Raw genomic sequence first — 9,324 nt, forward strand, 5'->3', positions numbered from 1 at the left:
CAGGAGGGTCGCAACATGGCGACGCCCAGGATGGGCAGAGCATCGCCCCCTGGTGGGCAGAGCGTCGCCCCTGGTGGGCGTGCCGGGTGGATCCCGGTCGGGCGCATGCGGGAGTCTGTCTGACTGTCTCTCCCTGTTTCCAGCTTCAGAAAAATGGAAAAAAAAAAAAAATGTCTTTCCATTTATTCGTGCCTATTTTAATTACTTTCAATGGTGTTTTATAGTTTTCAGCATAATGTCTTTCACTTCCTTGGTTATATTTATTTCTAAATATTTTAATTTTTTCAATGTAATCATAGAAGAAATTGTTTTAATATATTTTTGAATAGTTTCTTGTTGGCGTATAGAAATACAACAGGTATTTGTATATTGATCTTGTACCCTACAATTTTACTGAATTTGTTTTTAGTTCTAACAGTTTGTGTGTGTGTGTGTGTGTGTGAGAGAGAGAGAGAGAGAGAGAGAATATGTGTAATCTTTAGGTCTTTCTAAATATAAAATCATGTTATCTGTAAATAGTTTTAATTTTACTTCTTCTTTTTCAATTAGGACATTTTTTCTTGCCTAATTGCTCTAGTGTTGACTTCCAGTACATGATGAATAGATATGGCAAGAATTGGTATCTTTGGCTTACTCCAGATTTTAGTAAAAAAACTTTCAGTTTTTTTCTCTTTGAGTATCATGTTATATATGGATTTTACACATAGGGTTTTTACTCTGTGAGCTAACTTTCTCCTATAGCTAATTTCAACAAATTAGCTTATATCATGAAAGGGTATTTAATATTGTCAAACATTTTTTTTTTACATTTCTGAATTGATCATGTAATTTTTATCCTTTCATTATGTAAACCTGTGGTATTACATGTATAGATTTGCATATGTTTACCACCCCCTGCTTACCAGAGATAATTCCCACTTGGTCGTGATGTATGATCCTAAAAGCACTTTTGAATTTAGTTTGCTAATACAGTATTTCATTGGGGATTTTACATCTATATTTATCATGACTATTGCTCTATACTTGTCTATTTTAGAGGTGTCTTTGTCTGGCTTTAGTATTATGGTGATGATGGTCTTACAAAATAAGTTTGAAAGTGTTTCCTCTTATATTTTGGGAAAAGTTAAGATGTATTAGCATTAATTTTTTAAATGTTTGAAAGAATTCACTTGTAAAGCCATCTACTGCTGGACTCTCTTTTATTGAAAATATTTAAATTAATTATTGAATCACCTCATTTGTTAATTAATCACCTGTTCAGAGTTTCTATTTACTTATGATGATTCAGTCTGAGTAAGTTATATGTTTTTAGGAATCTATCCATTTCTTCTGTGTTGTACAGTATATGGGCATATCAATGTTTTTAATAGTTTCTTATGGACTTTTAAATTTTGTGGTGTCACTTGTAATGTTTCTTTACTCATTTCTGAGTTTTAGTCTTCTCTTTTTATCCTTTTATTAGTCTAACTAAGGGTATGTCATTTTTTATTATATTTTTTTGGGGGGGGGAACTCAGCATTGTTGATTTCTTCTATTGTTTTTCTATTTTCCATTTCATTTATTTCTTCTCTAAATGTATTATTCCCTTCCATCTCATAATTTTGGGCTTAGTTTGTTCTTTTATTAGTACCTTGAGATATAAAGTTAACTTGTTGTTTTAAATCTTTCATCCTTTTTTTAATGTGGCTGTATTCACAGTTTATTACTATTGAATAACCCTGGACTAGAAAAATAGCTGAGATATAATTACTATTTTAAAAAATATATTGTTTTATTAGAGCATGCTAATTATGGCCAGTCACTGCTATAGAGGTTTTTACATTTTATCTTTGTAAGTTTGTAATGAAGGTAATTTTTAGAAATTTTACATATAAGGAATCAGCAGAAAACAGATCATTCAGTGCGTGGACCTGGAATCATTGCTTAAATGAGAAGGAAATAATAGCTGCAGAGATAGGCAACACATTTTAATGGTGATACTTTGTAGGGGTTAGAGTAATTGGTAATTTCACTTAAAATATGCACTTTATGGCATTTTTCATTTCTTGCAAAGGCTATATACTATTTAATGTTTTAAAATATATTTCTTAAAAAGCAAAGCAAAGCAAATACTAAGTATTATTAGGAACATAAAGACAATAGTTATAAAAAGAAAAAAAATCTTATGACTACAAAACTTAGGAATTGCCTTCAAATTAATTTCTGTTATTCTAGTCCCTATATGATTACTCAATGCTAACAATAATTATTGATACTTATCATACCTTCATATGTAACCCTTAAATTTTAATCAATTTTAGCTGTTTTGTGAGGTCAGTCTGCTTCCTTCTTGCTCTACAATCCTATCATAATATTTCTCACTTACTAAACTTATACTACTTCCTTATTCTACCATGCTTTGGTTGTCTCTGTCTAAATGAAAAGAACTTGATCAGTTGGTTGAATCATCATCCCATTACACCAAGATTGCAGGTTGGATCCCTAGTCAGGGCAAATATAAGAATCAACCAATAAAAGCATAAACAAGTGGAACAACAAATCTCTCTCTCTCTCTCTCTCTCTCCCCCATTCTTCTCTCTCTCCCCACCCTCCTCTCTCTCTCTAAAATAAATAAAAAAGAACCAAGGTTAAAAAAAAGAAAAGGAAAAAAGAAAAGAAAAGCAAAAGAAAGAAAAGCAAAGAGAAGAGAAAAGACCTAAAATGGCAACACTGGAGTCTACAATGACAAGGGACAGCTTTACTTTCTTCTCTCTCACTCTTAATAACAAAACGTGTAGTTTACTCCCTGGAACATTTCATAGCTTGTAGAACTTTCTGCTTTGAGAGAAAAAGAATCCTCTTAGAAATAAATTCAATGATGATCATTAAATAAGGTACATAGAATCTTATAACAGAGAATGCATTTAACAACACTTTTGTCACACAATGAAATGATCTTTTCTTTAAAAAATTATTTTTTTCATCTTTTTTTTTTAATTGAGAGGAGGGGAAATAGTGAGACAGACTCTTGCATGTGCCCCAATGGGGATCTGCCTAGCAACCCCTGTTTGGGGTTGATGATAGAATTGATCAAACTATTTTTTAGCACCTGAGGCCATGCTGAGACCAACCTAGCTATCCTTGGCTCCCAGGGCTGATGCTGAAACCAGTAGAACCACTGGCTGCAGGAGGGGAAGAGGAGGAGAAGGAGGAAAAGGAGGAAGAGAGAAGCAAATGGTTGCTTCTCTTGTGTGCCCTGACCAGGAATTGAATCCAAGATGTCCATACATCTCCTCTACTCAGTGAGTCAGTGCTCTATTCACTGAGCCAACTGCTCAGGGCAATAATTTCATCTTACATTAAACTTTTATCAAAGCTGAGAGTATATAAATTTTTTTAAAGCGTTCTTTGTTTGAATTGCTTTGGTAGTTTACATTTTCAGAATCAGCTCAGAGTTTTCTTTCCTGCCTCCCATAAACTTACTGATGTTTTTAGATGTGTAATCAATGCTTCTTTTCAATTTACTATTTACAAAAAATCTTTACTATTCTCTAAAGTAAAAAAACATATTTAATAAAAAATAACATTGGTAAGATTATTTGGGTAATATAACAATGACTGGCTTTGTATGAATTTCCTTCCTTCCTTCCTTCCTTCCTTCCTTCCTTCCTTCCTTCCTTCCTTCCTTCCTCCCTCCCTCCCTTTCTTCCTCCCTCCCTTCCTTCCTTCCTTCCTTCCTTCCTTCCTTCCTTCCTTCCTTCCTCCCTCCCTCCCTCCCTCCCTCCCTCCCTCCCTCCCTCCCTCCTTCCTTCCTTCCTTCCTTCCTTCCTTCCTTCCTTCCTTCCTTCCTTCCTTCCTTCCTTCCTTCTTTTCTATAAGCAAATGCAAACACACTAATATTTATAGACATATATGTATATACCTACATATAGATAAATATATATTTGTATATACATATGTGTTGTAAAAAAACTTCTCTTGCACTAAAAACTTTTATAAATTGTGCTATATTTATTTTAAAAAATAAATATAATCTTAGCAAAAGAAGTTTATTTCTACCCATGTCTTTCCAGTATCAATAATGTATTTTTCCCTTTGAGTACAAGAATGACCTGCTGCAGCTCACCACATGTCAGTTTTCTGAGATAAAACTTAATAGACTAAGAACATGATGAATTTTCCCTTTTTCATGTGTCCAATCAGTCTGTGCATTGTCTGAGAGTACATCCCAAAACTAGAGATGTCAGTTCTTTCCAGGTTTTTACAGTAGCCTTGTGCTTTAATCCAGCTGCTGCATTTGCATTTGAAAACTAAATCAGCCTTAATATTTCATAGTCTTTTTGATCTTGGGTTTTATGATAATGAGACTGGCTACAGAGCTGTCCATGCAGACAATCCAAACAGATTTTAGCACCTGTTAACAGGTGTAAAAAAATAAATGCATAATTTATTTTTTTCATTCTTTTATATTTGCTTAACTGTAATTAAAATAATTTTGTCCATGAAAGTGCTCTAGAAAATAAAGTAAAAAATCCTCATGCATTTTTATTTCTATTTTATTGTTATATATTGCTTTAAATCTTAGCTTCTTTTTTATAAATCTTAATTTATCCATCTCTAAAATAGGATGGAAAAATTAGGGTCTTGCTAAATAACCAATTGAACATTTCTATAGTAACAAAAAAATGGCAAATTACAACATTGGTGTCACACTTGCAGTGAAAATCATAAAATTTAGAATACAATAAACAAGGTCTAAACCCAGTTTAGAGTTTGTTTACCAGGAGACACAGAACTCTGTATTGTCCAGGTTTTTAATTATTTTTTATCATTTTTATTATAATTATTGATCATGTATGAACCCCCAAACAAAATTGCAATAAAGTTATTCATTATGGAAAATCAAAGATTCTATTTTGACATTTTTTCATTAATATTGAGTGAGTAATTCTTCACTTGAATTGCAGTTGCAAAAGTATATGTATATTTGGGTCTAAAAATTATATATAGTTAAATATATTCAATACATATTTCATAAATGAAGTAATAAAAAGTACTTGCTCAAAAACTATTCATAGTATTTCTATTTCTATGTTTTCTTTTTTTTCTCTTTTTTATGGTAGAGACAGAGAGAGTCAGAGAGAGGGACAGACAGACAGGAGGGAGAGAGAAATGAGAAACATCAATTTTTTGTTGTGGTTGCTTAGTTGTTCATTGATTGATTTCTCATTTGTGCCTTGACTGGGGGGCTACAGCAGACCGAGTGACCCCTTGCTCGAGCCAGCAACCTTGAGCTCAAGCTGGTGAGCCTTGCTCAAACCAGGTGAGCCCTCGCTCAAGCTGGCAATCTCCGGGTCTCGAACCTGGGTCTTCGGCATCCCAGTCCAATGCTCTATCCACTGCACCACCACCTGGTTAGGCTCTATTTCCTTTTTCTTTTTTAATAATTTTATTTTTTTAATGGGGCAACATCAATAAATCAGGATACATATATTCAAAGATAACATGTCCAGGTTATCTTGTCACTCAATTATGTTGCATACCCATCACCCAAAGTCAGATTGTCCTCTATCACCTTCTATCTAGTTTTCTTTGTGCCCTTCCCCCCCTTTCCCTTTCCCTCTCCCCCCTCCCCCCATAACCACCACACTCTTATCAATGTCTCTTAGTCTCACTTTTATATTCCACCTATGTATGGAATAATGCAGTTTTTTTCTGATTTACTTATTTCACTTTGTATAATGTTATCAAGATCCCACCATTTTGCTGTAAATGATCCGATGCCATCATTTCTTATGGCTGAGTAGTATTCCATAGTGTATATGTGCCACATCTTCTTTATCCAGTCATCTATTGACGGGCTTTTTGGTTGTTTCCATGTCCTGGCCACTGTGAGCAATGCTGCAATGAACATGGGGCTGCATGTGTCTTTACGTATCAATGTTTCTGAGTTTTGGGGGTATATACCCAGTAGAGAGATTGCTGGGTCATAAGGTAGTTCTATTTTCAGTTTTTTGAGGAACCACCATACTTTCTTCCATAATGGTTGTACTATTTTACATTCCCACCAACAGTGTATGAGGGTTCCTTTTTCTCCACAGCCTCTCCAACATTTGCTATTACCTGTCTTGTCTCTATTTCTATGTTTTCTAAATAATCATGTAAATGTTCATGGTACATGAATCATTAGCAGAAAAAATCTGAATATCATTTTCTATTAACAAAAAGGAAAATAGAACTATTTCCATCTGTTAAAATACTTAAAAGTGGATGTAGGGGCCTAAGATTTGGTTGTACACCAAAAACTGACAGCAAAATGGAAATAGATTTTGTCTGGGGCTTGAGTGGATGCAGAAACAGGTGTACTAGTAACACAAAGAGATAGATACAAATGTTCCTTCCTTTCCTCCTTTCCTCCTTCCCTTCTTCTTCCCTTCCCTCTTTCTTTCTTCCCTCTTTCTTTCTTCCCTCCCTCCCCCTCCCTCCCCCCCCCCCCCCCCCTCCCTTCCTTCCTTCCTTCCTTCCTTCCTTCCTTCCTTCCTTCCTTCCTTCCTTCCTTCCTTCCTTCCTTTCTCTATGTTTAACTTATTGGCAAGTTGAAAACAAATGCCCATTCACAAGTACATTTCAGGATGCATAGCTATGTTTTTGAAAAATGTTCTGATTTAGTAAATAATCTCTGCTTGGGTCTCTATTTCTGCATTTAAGTTGCCTGCACACATACCCCTGTTTGACACATAACCTCTAGCTTTGTTTAGACAACATGGTCCCACTTCATCCTGTCCTTCAGCGTTCTTTCTTAATTCTTTAGGGCCCAGATATCCACTTTCTTTTCTCGTTCCATTCTTTCTCTGAAAGATACTTCATTCATTCAAATAGCCCTGATTGTTATTACCTATACAACAGGCCAAAGTTTGCTTAGTATTCAGGCTTTAAAGATTTGTAGTTACCTTAACTCTTTTTGGCTATTTCAGAGTGAATTTGAATACAAAGTATATCTAAGTTCCCTTTTATAGTACACAAAATAAGAAAAAGAGTGTATTTGCAGTGTACTTTTAAATCTCAGGACAAGAGTGATACATTATTTCAGAAAGGTTGAAAGAACTGTAGATATTATTCTGAAGATAGAAAGATTTCCAGAGATATGAGTTATTTTCAAATATTTTAAAGCAATCATGAATATCATTTTATTGTTCTTGTTTATTGAAACTGGACATAGATTTAAAGAGTTTGAGATACCTGTCATGTTGTTGGAAGAACATGCATTTTTCTCCACATCATAAAATTTTCTACCTAAAACCTTTGTTTTTAAATTAGTTAGTCAAAATTTTTATAAGCAAAAGAATAAATTGTTAGACAACAATATAATGTTTTTCTACCCAGGTAGATAAAAAAGGAGAGGTTGTGCTTGACCAGTGGTAGTGCAGGGCATAGAGCATCGGCCTGGGACACTGAGGTCTCAGGTTCAAACCTCCGAGGTCAGCAGCTTGATTGCTGGCTCACTAGCTTGAGTGCAGAGTCACTGGCTTGAGCATGGTATCATCAACATGATCTCAAGGTTGCTGGCTTGAGCTCAAGGTCACTGGTTTGAGCAAGGGGTCACTGGCTCGGCTGGAGCCCCCCAATCAAGGCACATATGAGAAGCAATTAATACACAACTAAAAATACCACAGCTACCACTTGATGTTTCTCATCTTGCTCCATTCCTATTTCTTGAAAAAAAAAATAAAAGAATGATTAACCTACATTTGATGTCATATAGGAAGAGGACAATTTATAAGACAGGCAGTAAATGCTTAATTTTGTTTTCATGTTTTAATTCAATATCCACATACAAGACAAATAATAGGAAGATATGTTGTAGAGGAGATACTAGCACTGTCATATATAAAACCTTTTCTAATACAGAGAAAACATGAGTATAGGTCTAAGAATCTGATCTGTTGTCATTGAAAGCCCAGTGGCCTAGGAGCTCGCTCCCACCTGACTGCAGTAGTGTTCTGATGAGCAAAGAACACTGGCACCCGCTGATTCCCAGGCCTGTGCTCCTTGGTGAGCTCAGGGAGGATGAGTGGTTGGCATCCCACAGCCAGTCTCTAAGGGCTATGATTGCTGGGACTCTTATATGTGTGGTTCTGCTCTGACTTTCAAGCTGAGACCTCTGATTTAAAAAAAAAAAGAAAGAAAAAGCCCAACGAAAGACATTCTTTATTTTTTCCATGAAATGTTATTGGGTGTGCATTTAAAACCAGATTTTGTATGTGGCATTTAAACAATTAAAGTGAAATAAAATATCCCCAAGAAATTGTGTAAGGGGTGAGATGAATAAAAACTTCAGATGCAAATAGACAAATTTACTTATTTAAAAGGGTTTAAATGCAATGTAAATGACAAAAGTTGTTTCTCATATGTATTCTCTCATATGTATACACACTCACAAATCCTAACCATAGTTGTATATGTTTGTATGTGTATATGAATGTGTGTGTATGTATGTGTGTAGGAAGGGTCATAATGTATATACAGTTAGAACCTTAATGTAAAGGTGTGCTGGGCTAGAATTTTGTGGAAGCTATAGTTTTACTTCCCCTTTAATGCCCTGTCCCTAATGAAAAATCAGTTAGATTACAGTTGAAATCTAATAACCCAATTTAACCTGAGAGTTATTTTTTATTTTTCTGTAGCCCTATAAAAGTATTGAAATAATATTAAGAACATTTTAGAGGATATAAAAATAGTTATGGCTATGAATTCAAGAATACTTTTACAACAGGTTAAAATCATAGGCATAATAAATTAATCCCATGGTGTCAAATTTCAGAATAGTTTTAAGTAAAAGAGTAGTGATAATTTATACTTGTTGTTGCAGTTTTGCATATGCATTAATATTTGAAATTTTTTATTATTATTATTTTTTTTTTGTATTTTTCTGAGGCTGGAAAATGGGGAGAGACAGTCAGACAGACTCCCGCACGCGCCCGACCAGGATCCACCCGGCACGCCCACCAGGGGCGATGCTCTGCCCACCAGGGGCAATGCTCTGCCCCTCCGGGGCATCGCTCTGCCGCGACCAGAGCCACTCTAGTGCCTGGGGCAGAGGCCAAGGAGCCATCCCCAGCGCCCGGGCCATCTTTGCTCCAATGGAGCCTTGGCTGCGGGAGGGGAAGAGAGAGACAGAGAGGAAGGGGGGGGGTGGAGAAGCAAATGGGCGCTTCTCCTATGTGCCCTGGCCGGGAAATGAACCCGGGTCCCCCGCACGCCAGGCTGACGCTCTACCGCTGAGCCAACCGGCCAGGGCCTATTTGAAAATTTTTAAGTAATCAGTCACTAAATATATGAGATTTA

The 9,324-nt window shown here is 35.7% G+C and overlaps 1 non-coding gene across 1 annotated transcript; it reads left to right on the plus strand.

The window, feature by feature from the left end:
* Positions 1-7,903: 7,903 nt before the first annotated feature.
* On the plus strand, positions 7,904-8,139 carry LOC136307275 (small Cajal body-specific RNA 6). The gene has a single exon (XR_010725932.1). It is a non-coding gene; the product is annotated as a small Cajal body-specific RNA 6 (non-coding RNA).
* Positions 8,140-9,324: the final 1,185 nt, after the last annotated feature.

The sequence above is a fragment of the Saccopteryx bilineata genome, chromosome 5 (genome assembly GCF_036850765.1).
Source record: "Saccopteryx bilineata isolate mSacBil1 chromosome 5, mSacBil1_pri_phased_curated, whole genome shotgun sequence".
Taxonomy (NCBI): Eukaryota; Metazoa; Chordata; class Mammalia; order Chiroptera; family Emballonuridae; genus Saccopteryx; species Saccopteryx bilineata.